Raw genomic sequence first — 12474 nt, 5'->3', positions numbered from 1 at the left:
TTCAGTCTCGAGTTCTAGAAATGTGTTTTATTAGTTTCTTCTAGGGGGAGCAGGAAGAGTATGATGCCAATTTTCAACTCTGAGTGACTAGTGTGATTAAATGACATGCATACTTACAGCCCAGTACCATTCTGGGGACACCAGTATGACCTGCATGCTAGGCAAACTGCAGCTAGTTTTCACTGTTGTACTTCTTTCTCCTTTTGTCTGTTGAGCAAAACTTGTAGGCATTTATAAACTTTATGGTGTTCAAGATTGTGGGGAGTGCAACTGCTAGTTTAGTTCTTTATCCTGCTGTGAGAGTTTCCCCTCTTCAGTTTGCTGGTTTTTTGAGACTTAATCTGTTTCTCTGGTTCCAGCTGTGAACCATATACTCATCTTTTTAACAGGGTGATTAACCTGGCATATCCCATCTCCTTTTTACAAATGAAAATGCAGATCTACATGGTAACAGGTTTGTGTTTTAACTGTCCTCCATTCAAAATGACTAAATACATTACCGGACAGCAGAGTGGTTTGGTTTTTTTCTGAAGATTGTTTTTCTCTAACCCTTATACATTAATCTTTTTTTTTTTTTCTTTTTTTTCTTCAGTTGTTGAGGGCATTCCTGTTAATTTTGCTTGGCTGCTGTATGTGATTTAACTATGTGACTGTCCAGGTCTGTCTGTTAGTTTTTCATATTTTTGTAGTTACATTCCAGATTCCACGAACTGCAGACTTGAACCTGCCTAACTGGAAAATAAGACATGAAAGATGCTATGTTATACCTTGCAAAATACACTTAAAAGGTACATCTTTGAATTTGCTATATCAGTTATCTAGGTTTTCACTGGTTTTGTGTTCCTTTTAGGTATTCTGCTAATAAAGACTGGCATGCCCTTTTTTTAGTTGTCAACTGAAGACAGACACTAGCACAAGGCCAAAACCTCTGCTGCCTTGAGGAGGTGGAGTTAGCAAAGCTGAGCATTAGATTCAAGAACTGGGTGCAAGGTTTTACTGCTTGAAGGATCAAGCTACAGAAAAAAAAAAAAAAAAAAAAAAAAGATCACGGGGATGAAGAATCTGAGGATCTGCAAATTTTTTCCCAGTGCATACATAACAGCAAGCCAGGGACAATGGTCTTTCCTACCAAGTGAGCTAGTAGAGGCTGGCTGTCCACAGTACTGTCTTAAAGGTTAGCTTCTGCAGTAACCTGCATTTACACAAAGTTAAGTTGAGAGTAAAGCCACACCCTCAGACCGAACTACTCCTGTAAATGCACCCGTGTCCATTTCAGACAAAGTCATTCAGGTTAGCTGAGCTCTGAATCTAACCTGCCTGACTTTACTTGAAACACGATGGGAAATGCTCTCTAGACAGACTGCATAGACAAGGATTAATGTTTTCCTTTATGAATATTTGAGGAAGACACATTGGGCAGTATGGTGCAGCTGTTTTCAAAGGCATGTTTGTCTATACTGTAAATCGCTATGAGAAGAGGTGCGTCTTGGGTTTTCTCCATCTGGAGACCACTATGCTTCCTGCACTGCTATGACTTAACAGTTTTTTATCCAGCATGAAGGCTGTTTAGACTTGTGTTATATTCTAATATATTGGTGGATTTCAACCTGCTATAGAAGTCATCCTTTGTCAGTTTCTTAGAATGTGGCAATAGGCTTTACAGAAGTTCAGAACATCTTAGGACTTAGCTTTTAATGCTTTTCTCAGAGACCTGACTGTTGAAGAGTGCTCAGATTTTAAACTGGAAGATTTGGCCCACTTCAGAGAGGAAGAATAACAAATAGAACGGGAATTGGGAAGATCACCTTTAATAGCACATGAACTACTTCTTAACAAGCTTTACAGTTGCTTTATTTCTTCCTTTCCTAGTGCTGTAAACATGGCTAGCCAAAGGAAGACCTTAGAAAACAACTCAAGGAAGCTACATGAAGGCTGTTGAGAAAGCAAAAAAGCCAGCCAGCTGGACCGGTTAGTGTTAAAACACATCTTCTAATAGCTGCAGTGGATTGATTTCTCCCTATTTCTCAGTAGCTACACATCACATATTTTGAGTTGGTACAGTGAGGCAAGTGAGGGCATTCTCATACAGAAAGTTCACTTTTCAATGCATAATAATAAGCCACATTCTATCTGTAGTCTTTCTAAATCCCTGGTAAATAGATGACTGCTTAATACAAGGTTGAACAGAAGAAGAAGGTTTTGACACATCCTTTTTTCACTTAGTGTTTAGCTGCTGGGCTTCTGTTAAAGAGGTACTCTCATTTTTCCTGGTTGGGGCACAATTACTATAGCAAGTACATTTCTCAATGAACTAAGAAATACGTGTGTTTTTTACATAATGTCAGGATTCTGAACCTCATGAGTAGGAGGCTGTATTAGAGGGAATGTTGAATTGCTCGTGGCTTGTGATATTCTATATTTGAAGAATCAATGAGATGGGATAATATTGACAAGTGAAAGGTTAAATGTCTTAGAATAAATTTGCACATATAAAATCTAACTCTTAGTTTGTGATGTTTAAAAAAGGTGTTGGGACGAGGAGGTATGCTTAGCAAGCACGGGTGGTATATCTCTGTCTCTAATTTGAAATAACCATCATGTATTTCCAGACTACCTATTACCAAGGTCACCGTAAGATTATGTGGCATCCATGATCCCTCTCTCTCCTTCTGTAATGGTGCATCAGTAGCAAGATGAGTTGTTCAAACAATATTAGTGCTTCTATTGTCTAGGGTGGTCTGCACAACATTTGCAGTATTTGCAGTGCATAGTGGAAGGATTTGGTATTTCCTGGTTCCCTGATCATTTTCCTTTCCCTTTCATTCCTCCACTGAGCAGCCTGTGTTGGTCTCCACGGTGTATTAAATCTTGCTTGCAAACGTGGTCATTTGGTACCTCTCAAAGAATGGCAGTAAGGGCAGGTGTTCCTCTGTCACTGTGTACTACCTCTTGACACAGTATTTAATCTCTCTTCCTTAGTATTTCACACTCCCATTTGAAGTCCAAGAGACACCTCTAATGTAAATTAAAGGATGTTTTATTTTCCTGTTATGTCTTCAAAAGTGCAATTCTCCTTGCATACATTAACTCCTATTTGTAAATAGTAACTCTATCTCCATGGTTGGTTAGGTCGTTGAGCTACACTCCTCATTCTGCACTTCATTTTCAGAAAAGTAACCTATGGCTCTTTACATTAAGAATCAAGGGAAGGTTTTGCTGAAATATGTTTTGCAAGCTGAAATGTTTCTGACAGTAAAACCAGAATTCTCTTCCCTGTTAAAGGCTTGGATACATTTAGAATATAGTTTTATCCAGAATAATTTATCTCAAATTGGAGGGAAATTTGAATCCTGAGGTGACACAAAAGTGAAGTTTAAGTCATATTTATGCACAGCACGAAAAAAAGGAAAAGGCTCTTTAAGAGAGCAAAACTGGGCAGGTAGCAAGAAGGAGAATGCAGATTTTGCAAAGGGAATAGGAAAGAAATGCCTTTTGTGTAATCAGAGTAGCAGATGAATAATAATAACAGAGACTTAAATGTGACAAACAGGAAAGTATTAAAAACGTAGTTACACTTGCTGAACTGATTAGGTTAAAATTGCCTTTGTATGATCTACTGTCTTGCACTTTGAAACTGAAGAACATTAAACAACAAAAATGAGAAAAATGTCTAGTAAACTAGTTTGACTTTGAATGTTTGAGCTGTGAAATGCCTTTGTTTCATGCATTTATTTGTTTGTGATGTTATCTACAAGTGGTGACTGATTTCTTCCTGTACAATATCCAGTCACTACAACTAAAGAGTGATGGGACATTCAACCTTTGTCTTTGGAGTGAGAAAATAAATTGAACATGCAAAGAGAACAGATTATCTCTATTATTGCTATGTCTATCCCAGTGCTTCTGTATGAAGCTGTCAGCCTTTGGAAGTTTTAAATGTCATATAACTTTTTCTAGATTACATTGAATAACATTTAAAATTATGGTCTAGTAATAAAAGTTAAAGCTGTAAACTGAGGTTGATGGTAGAAGAGTAAAGGAAAATGGTCTCATTTTAACTTGCTCTGTAGGTGGTCCAGTGCTCTGTAGAATCTCTGAGCCATTACTTGCTTTCTAATTGTCCTTCATTTTCTTGTGCTGAGAAGCTATTAGTGCAGGATATAAATTGTGTCTGTACTAGATTTCTGCAGTTAACTGGTGAGGAATCAAACTTTAAGAATGTCCCATAGAACTTCTCAGTCACCTCTACAACTTCAGACACTAAAACATTCTAAAACAAAAGGGGTCTCGAATCGCCCATGGTTTTTGTTTCTTTTTCCTTTTTTTTTTTTTTTTTTTTTTTACAGAGAGTGTTGCTATTTTAAAGGCTTTTTATTGATTCCAACTTAATGACACTTTTTCTATCCAATATACTGCTTCAAGCTCGTGGATTTGCAATTAGTATGGAAACCAAATTCGTAAGACTGTTCACCATTTAAAGTATCACAGTTCAAGCTTAAAAGACAGTTCGTTACAGCAATAATACTTCTTTATCTTCAGTACAGTATGAAAAAGTGATTTTTACATGTTGTGCTTATTCAATTCAAGCGAAGCCATGGTCCTATCATGAATCCCGTAGCTTTCTTCTGTTCTACTTGCTTGCTTGCTTTGTCACAAGCCACTTTCTGCTTAGGTGGTTAATTGTAGGTTTTGCTTTGGAAGAGTGTTGGTTCTGGCTTATTGTCTTAAAAGCAGTGGTCTCAAACTGAACAGGGTATTGCCTGGAATTGTTGAGATCCTACTGCTTCCAGTAACCTTGAAAGGGCTCATAAAAATGTGTCATGAGCTCTAGAGAGAAAAATGGAGAGATGTGATTATGAATGGGAAGAACAATTTTTGATCCAGAACAAGTTGTTAAGCTTCATGTCTCCATTTCCAAAACCATCTCCAAATAAGATAAAAATGATCCCTAGGATTTGCTTTAGCTATTGCAATCAGTGTTTTAGTTTCCTGTAATTTTTCATTGAATAGCAGAAAATGGTTTTGGTCTACTTACAAAATTATTCTTTTCCTTCATTGTGATCTTTTCCTATTCTCAGTTGGGTTTTTTCCTCTTTTCTTTTCTCCTGTACCTCTTTCAAGAAGTTCCCCTCTTGATTTTCTGAGCTTGTTTCTTGGGAATGCTGTCAGGCAAAAATTTTCAATGGTACGAAGTCGAATAGAGTATCTTTAAAAATATATATATTATTTAATATTTCTTCTTCTCTTCATAGTCTTTATGTTTTAGTCAGCTTGTAGAGGTATGGCATTTAAATGACATGCATCATTAGTGAAGATCTGTGTGTACAAATGAGAGCAGAATTGGCTTCAAGACTGCTTCAAAAGGAAATTGAGTAGGATCCTGCAATCCCAACCTGTTTCCCTTCCCAATAGCAATGAGCTGAATCAGAAGGGAACTAATGAATTCTGGTCGATTTCCTTCAGTGCACCAAAGCTCTTTAAACACATACTGAAGAAGGGAAATGAAGTAGGATTAGTCCATTTCCCTTTGAAGCCAGCTGTCTGTTCACAGTGCAAGTACTGGAACATTATTTCACTTGCCACTTTCTGGCTCTGGGCCAAACTATAGTATCATCTTGAATTGATGCAAGATCCAAAACTACATAGACTGCCTCTGGACAGGAAGATACTGGTATCTGTATGGTGAATTGGTTTATGTTGTTATTCTTCAGTTCTTTACCTGTTTGGCAACAGATCACCTAATTTTTTTTTTTTTTTTCCATTAGCTTTGCCATGGCCATAAGCAGTTATGGGGCCTTATTTTCCCTTTTAAACTGACTTCAAATGGGAGTGTGAATTTTTAATGCAATCTTAAGACATTTTGTTGCTTTTTTAGTGCTATTAAGTTGTGGTTTTGAGGGAGGAAAGTCCCACATTTCATCTTACACAGGGTGTGTTTGGGGAGGAGGAATGTTTGAGGAGTTGTATAATACTGAAAGTTGTGTATGTATGTGACTCGTGCAAGTACTAACTGTTGTTCTGCCCGTATAGAGCACCTTTCTTTCCAGAAGGTCTCAAAATGTTTTGCAAGTAATGTGGTGATTGCCTAGCACATGAAACATGCAAGAACCCAAATATCCTTTTGCTCCAAAAGGATGAGACTTCAGCACCTTTGTGTTTAGTGTTGTAGAACTACGGCTACCACACATTTGAACAGTTCTGATCCTTTGTGTAGGAGATAAGCAAAAAAATCTCCTACATACTGTGCCATTGGGAAGAATTGAAACATTTGAGCTGGCACCTTTCTTCTACAGAGCTATGGGTCTTTGTGTCTTACAAAGTCTTTAATGTAATGTGTTCACAGCCCTGGTTTTACATGTTAAAGGGCATCTGTGATTTCCATGTTTGTCCAATGCCACTGTGGATTTTGCCTGTTAAATTACAGCACATTATTGAAGGCACAAGCTAAGCTGAAAAAATGTGCTGTCCTGGTGGCATGATGGCATAAACGAAGCTGAACCAGGCATTTACTGGTACAGTGTCAGCTGGAGGTTGCATGTTTTTCACAGTTTGTATTGACATAGCTTTGCTGACAGGAATTAGTAATGTAGTGCTGACTCTAGGGATCAGTGCATGAAGATTCTTGGCTGCCCTTAAAGTAGAGGAACACTAACCAAATTAGGGATTTGTAGATTAGGACTGGGACTCCAGACTTGGTCCAGAAGTGCGAGGAAGATCAGCGGAATACCCAGAGCACCATAGCAATATTAGACAGTCAGGCTGAATACAGTGCAGCTTTTCCCTGAGGTTCAGGTTTGCTTGCAGGCTGAATGAGCTTCTGAGTTGGTACCAGAACTGACAGAAGGCAACTGACATAAGCAACCTTCATATTAAAAGCATGCTAACAATGAATTTAAGGAAGCTAGAAAGAAAAGCAAGGAAGCTTGCTTCTAATTCTGGATACTGGTTTTTTTTTTGCCTAATGACAATTCTGTTTGTAACAGACAGTGAAGGATTGTGGTTGCAGAGCTGAGTTCAAACCACAAAATCTGAATCCATATGGGCCTGCCTTTTGAGAAGATTAGACACTCCAAAACTAAATCCATGGATAAAGCAGTGATCTTTCTTCAGGGGTATAAAAACCAAAGGAATTTCTTAAGTTTGCTGTTCTTTGTTCTCCACAGTGAAAGGAGGGAAAATAAGAAAGGCTATGTTTGCATTCCTAAAGAGTCTTTTAAAAAAAACCCCACAAACCAAACACCCAGGCAGTAAAGAGTCAGGTAGGAAAAGATGAATGGCCTTGAGAATTTACATGCAAAACTGCCCTTATGGGAGAGCTACAGGAAAGCTTAACAGATCTGTGTAAGTACTATTAAGTCAGCCAAAAGCTATCAGAAAATTGTCAGAGTTCTGCAAAGCCCAGTGAACAGTCCCAAACACAAGCATTAGACACGCATGACTTCTGGGGGCCCTGAGGTGGAAAGGGATGCACCCAAACAGGAGAGTGGGGAAAAAAACAAACAACAAAAAAGTGCAGATAATTCAGTACTCCCTAACCCTCTACTCTGGAGATGTTCCCTTTTGTATCTAACACAGGAGAGGTAGAAATTAGGCCACAGCATCACTGGAGCAGACGGGCACGCTCTGTCTGTGGAGCAGCAGCATGTGCTTCTTTTCAGGGAGTTGCCCGGCAACGGAATGCTGTCCGCCCGAGCGGCTGCGGGAGCCCATTGACACCCGGCACGGCAGAGACGGGGAGAGAAAGCAGACAGGGAGGAGGAGGGGGAAGAGTGAGCTCAGCAGCTTGGAAATTTCTGGCAGGAAAGCGAGGACGCCAAGAATGCAAGAGGAAAAGCAAACTAGGAGAGGGGAGAAAAACTTCTGCTATTCAAGAGTAGATCTCTCAAGAGATGTCTAATTTTATTTTGTACATGTCAGAGAGGGATTTAATTTCACGGATTTTATAGAACATGTGAGGATGGTCACACCCAAAGATTAGATTACTTCTAATATGTAGAATATGCATGCTTCTAAAAGCAAAAAGTGCTTTGTGGAAAGCTGAATGAGCATACACAACCTAACTGCAGGTAAGGAGAGGCATCCTCCACTGCAACTACTTCCCTTGCGTTCAGCTCCAGGTTACTGGGCTTTCAGGCCAGTAAACTCAGCTGCTATTAGCCTGGCAGGACAGGACATGTGAACTCCTATAATGACACTATTAAATGCCGTGGTGAGGACTGAATATATTATAGTGACCAACAATTAGATTGCATCCTTGTGCCAAATGACTGATTTCTATTAGTGTGGGAATTAGTTAAATATCACTTCATCTGGGATTTTAAAAAACCTAAGGGAGTCAAGTGTTTAACTCTCACTGAATTTCAATTGCATATCTCCCAGGGAAAATTAATGAGCTGAGTCTAAGAAGCCTTGCTGTTTCCAAAGGAGCTTAAATGTATTGTTTGTTGTCCAAGTCTCTTTCCCTCCTCATTTACAGTTGTGGAGTATTCATATTTTACATGCAGGAATATTTATCAGAAATTTCAGTTATTAACTGTTTGGAAATTTGGAGTCCTTGCTTTTTTGGAACAAGCTTACAAATGATTCTAACTAAATTCTATCGTCAGAGATGCAAAGTAAATAGTTGTGAAACTGATATCTTGACCACTTGAAGTGTTAGCATCTCGCTGAACTAAATGGTTAATTCTCTCAGAAGTCAGGATCAGATGCAGGAAATGGGTGCTGAAACAGGCTTCACTGGAGGCTATTGCAGTATGCTTTCTTAGTGAAAACTCATGCCCTGGAGAAAATACTGGAATGAGGTAAATATCCAAACAGGAAATGCTGTATTAAATCAGACCAATGTTCCATCTAATATGAAGCCAATTTTTGACGGTAACCAGAAGCACAGGAAAGTATATTATGAATAATTTTTAAAAGGTTTGCCTGTAAAGGCAATCTCTTTCAAATAGTAATCTATTGATGGTAGGACTATTTTTTTAAATGTAAAGGTTAAAGAAAATATATGTCAGTATGATCGGACATTATAAGAACTCTGGAGAGCTGTAAGTTTCTAAAGACAAATGCATCTATTATAGATACGAATTATTTTTCTACAGTGAACAATTTCTATGGTGCAAGCTGCCAGGAACTCTGCTCACACTAAGTTGTTCAATCTTCTTTGGTTGTCCTCTAGGTATGTTTAGGAATAGTAGTATCAATGTGCTTAATATATCCAAATTAATTGGACCGTTATTATTGTACCTGAGAATGATGAGATGTTAGGGATTGAATGTGCCCTCCAAGAATATGGGTATGCTGTTATACAGTCTTGTGTGAAGGCCACTGTTCTGCAGCAGCCAACCACTTCTAGATTTCAGGAACAATATGAATGACTGAGCTGGAAGCAGCACGTATCTTTTCTCTGTTGTGTAATTGGTTGATGTTTTATGGTGAGTGCAGAGGAAACTTTATTTGCAAAAAATACCCAAACAACTGGGAATAGTATTTTCATTATATCTGGCAAATTCTGTCCTATGAGGTAACAAACCCAGACAGTTAGCCTTTTTTGGCATTTTTTTGCATCATAAGGCATGAAGAAGTGCTATAGTAAAATGAAATGTAGGTAAAGAAAATAATTTTGTTTCCTTTGGAAACCAGAATGTAAATTAGTGGGGTTTTGTTATCTTTTAATAACTGTAATGATCTTTTTGGAAACAAGTTAGAATGCCTGGAGAGAATTAACTATCCAGGTAATGGGTGATTGTGACAGTTACAGGTGTAGCTTATAGGGCACTGAAAGAAGCTAATCTTTTGGGATCAAACATCCTGTAAGCTATCCCTATGACATTCATACTTTAATTCAAAAGTGCAGTCTTCTGGTTTATTTTTTAGATTCTGTGTTGCTGCTGTCATCAAGCATATAATTCCTGTTATTCTCAGTTCAGTGGATTGTGCAAGAAACAGTTTTTCTCCTAAAGCCTAGGAAATGAGCCATGTTGGTTGTTCATCAGATAATACAACTGAAGTTTGGCTTTGTGTGTGACTGCAAGAGAATTTTCTGTAATCAAAAACTGTGTATCCATTCTGTGTCTGAAAGTAGGATCAGAAATTCCCAGGTTTTCCAGGATATGTAATTATTTCAGCCATTCTGCTACAATAAGACTGGGCTCAGTCTTTGCCTTTCTCTTATCAGATTTGCCATACTCTACAATACAATAAACGCCCACAGAAAAAACAATGTTAAAATAAGGTTAAGGTGAGGACATATACTCACATAGGAAGGAAGTTCTGAAATACTATTTTCATTAAAATCTTCACTCAACAAACAGAGTGTTATCAAAAGATGAAGGGTCTGTGGCAGAGGACTGAAAGTATTCTGAACATTTTTCTATTGCATGTGATCTTTATTGTACAAAATAATTCTTCAGTGATCTGCCCCAGCTCAATAATCCCATCCACTATCAAAATGATGGAAATATTACTGCAATAGATTAGTTGCAGTACTTACTGCTGTATATTTTTGTGCATCAGTGGTTTTCTTCTTCAGTGTCTAGAGACAACGTTCAAAGCTGAGAGCCTGTGTTCAATTCTGAAATTCCCCATCTTTTACAAACCTCCTCTGATCGTTCTGTCTTTTAAGCTCTGAAGTTCCAGATGGAGTTTTGGAGGTTGTGCTATCAATTTTTAGTCTAACTTTTACAGACCCACCCCGAGCTATTTAGTTTTGTCAAGACATAGATTTCCAAGCACATTTACTCAATTTCACTTGGACATCACAAAAAAATGCTTTTCATATATCTCTTGTTCACTTTGATGAGGTTTCCATAGATTCCACAAGTATGATTTGACACCTAGATTTTTTTTCTGTATTGACTCCCTCTCATGCTTGCCTTTGTTTTGGCATGGAATCATTCCTACATAGCATTTAAAAATCATCTAGATTAATTTGAGGAATTTCATGTTGTTTTATTCTGAGATTACTTTACTGGAAATCCATGGTGTATTTGAACTACTATACCATACTCCAGTGGCAAATTTTCACCAGAAATGTAAATAATAATTTTCCATATATTTTTTCCTATGGTATTTGCTATCAAGAAATAGATTTTTTCAATGAATTTAATATAATCACCCAGTAATTATATTGTGATGATAAGTAGAGTCAACTGGTAATAAAGACATGTCAAGCAAAAGCTACATTTTGTTAATTTCAGTAATGAGATAGTATGGAAGTATTGGGAGGAAACTATAATGACCATACCAGCATCAAAAAGTCACACCTTTTGCAAATGTTCTGTGCCTCCAAATGAACAATGAACAAAACCAGATGGTGTTTGTTGAGCTACCTGAACAGTGTAGGAGAAGCTGTAATTTTTTTTTCAGAAGGTTCACACATACGGAAGACCTAGTTACCTGAGACACGGAAGAGGCTGACGTACTCAGTGACCATTTTGCCTTGGTCTTCACTGGCAAGTGCTCCAGCCACACCATGCAAGTCACGAAGACAAAGGCAGGGACTGGGATAATGAAGAACTGCCCGCTGTAGGAGATCAGGTTTGAGACCGCTAAGGAATCTGAAGGTGCACAAGTCCATGGATGAGATGCATCTGTGGGTCCTAAGGGAAATAACATATGAAAATGGCTAAGCAACTGACCATCATGTCTGAGAAGTTGTGGCAGCCCAGTGATATTCCCACTGACTGGAAACATAACACCCAAATTTAAAAAGGGAAAAAAAGACTCGGGGGAACTACAGTCTGGTCAGTCTCATATTGGTGCTCAGCAAGATCATGGAGCACATCCTCCTGGAAGCTGTGCTAAGGCACATAGAAAATAAGGAGGTGACAGCCAATGTGGCTTCATTAAGGGCAAATCGTGCTTGACAAATTTGGTGTCTTTATACACTGGGGTTACAGCATTGATGGATAAAGAAAAGGCAGTTCAGGTCATATACCTGTGCATGTGCAAAGCATTGACACTGTGCTGCGTTACATCCTGGTCTCTAAACTGGGGAGGCATAAATTTGACAGATGGACAACTTGGTGGATTGGAACTGGCTGGACCTTTACACTCAAGGAGTTATGGTCAACAGCTCATGGTCCAAGTGGAGACCAGTGATGAGTGGTGTTCCTCAGGGGTCAGCACTGGGACCAGTGCTGTTAAATATCTTTCTCGGTGACATGGACACTGGGGTTGAGTGCACCCTCAGGAAGTTTGCCAACAACACCAAGTTGTATGGTGCAGTCGACCTGCTGGAGGGAAGAGATGTCATCCAGGGGGGTCTTGACAACCTGCAGAGATGGGTCTGTGTGAACCCTATAAAGTTCAACAAGGCAAAGTGCAAGGTCCTGTATGTGGGTTGGGGTAATTCCAAACACAAATATAGGCTGGGCAGAGAACGGATTGAGGACAGCCCTGAGGAGAAGGACTTGGGGGTGTTGGTTGATGTGAAACTCAACATGATTCGGCAGTGTGCGCTTTGCGGCCCAGAAA

The 12474-nt window shown here is 38.8% G+C and overlaps 1 long non-coding RNA gene across 1 annotated transcript; it reads left to right on the top strand.

Annotated features, from left to right (window-relative positions):
* Window positions 1-693: 693 nt before the first annotated feature.
* Window positions 694-11433, top strand: LOC136010306 (uncharacterized). Its single transcript, XR_010610827.1, has 3 exons — window positions 694-788; window positions 1870-1968; window positions 11365-11433. It is a non-coding gene; the product is annotated as an uncharacterized LOC136010306 (long non-coding RNA).
* Window positions 11434-12474: the final 1041 nt, after the last annotated feature.

This window comes from Lathamus discolor, chromosome 3 (genome assembly GCF_037157495.1).
Source record: "Lathamus discolor isolate bLatDis1 chromosome 3, bLatDis1.hap1, whole genome shotgun sequence".
In the NCBI taxonomy this organism is placed as follows: Eukaryota; Metazoa; Chordata; class Aves; order Psittaciformes; family Psittacidae; genus Lathamus; species Lathamus discolor.
This window is presented reverse-complemented; position numbering and strand designations above follow the sequence as displayed.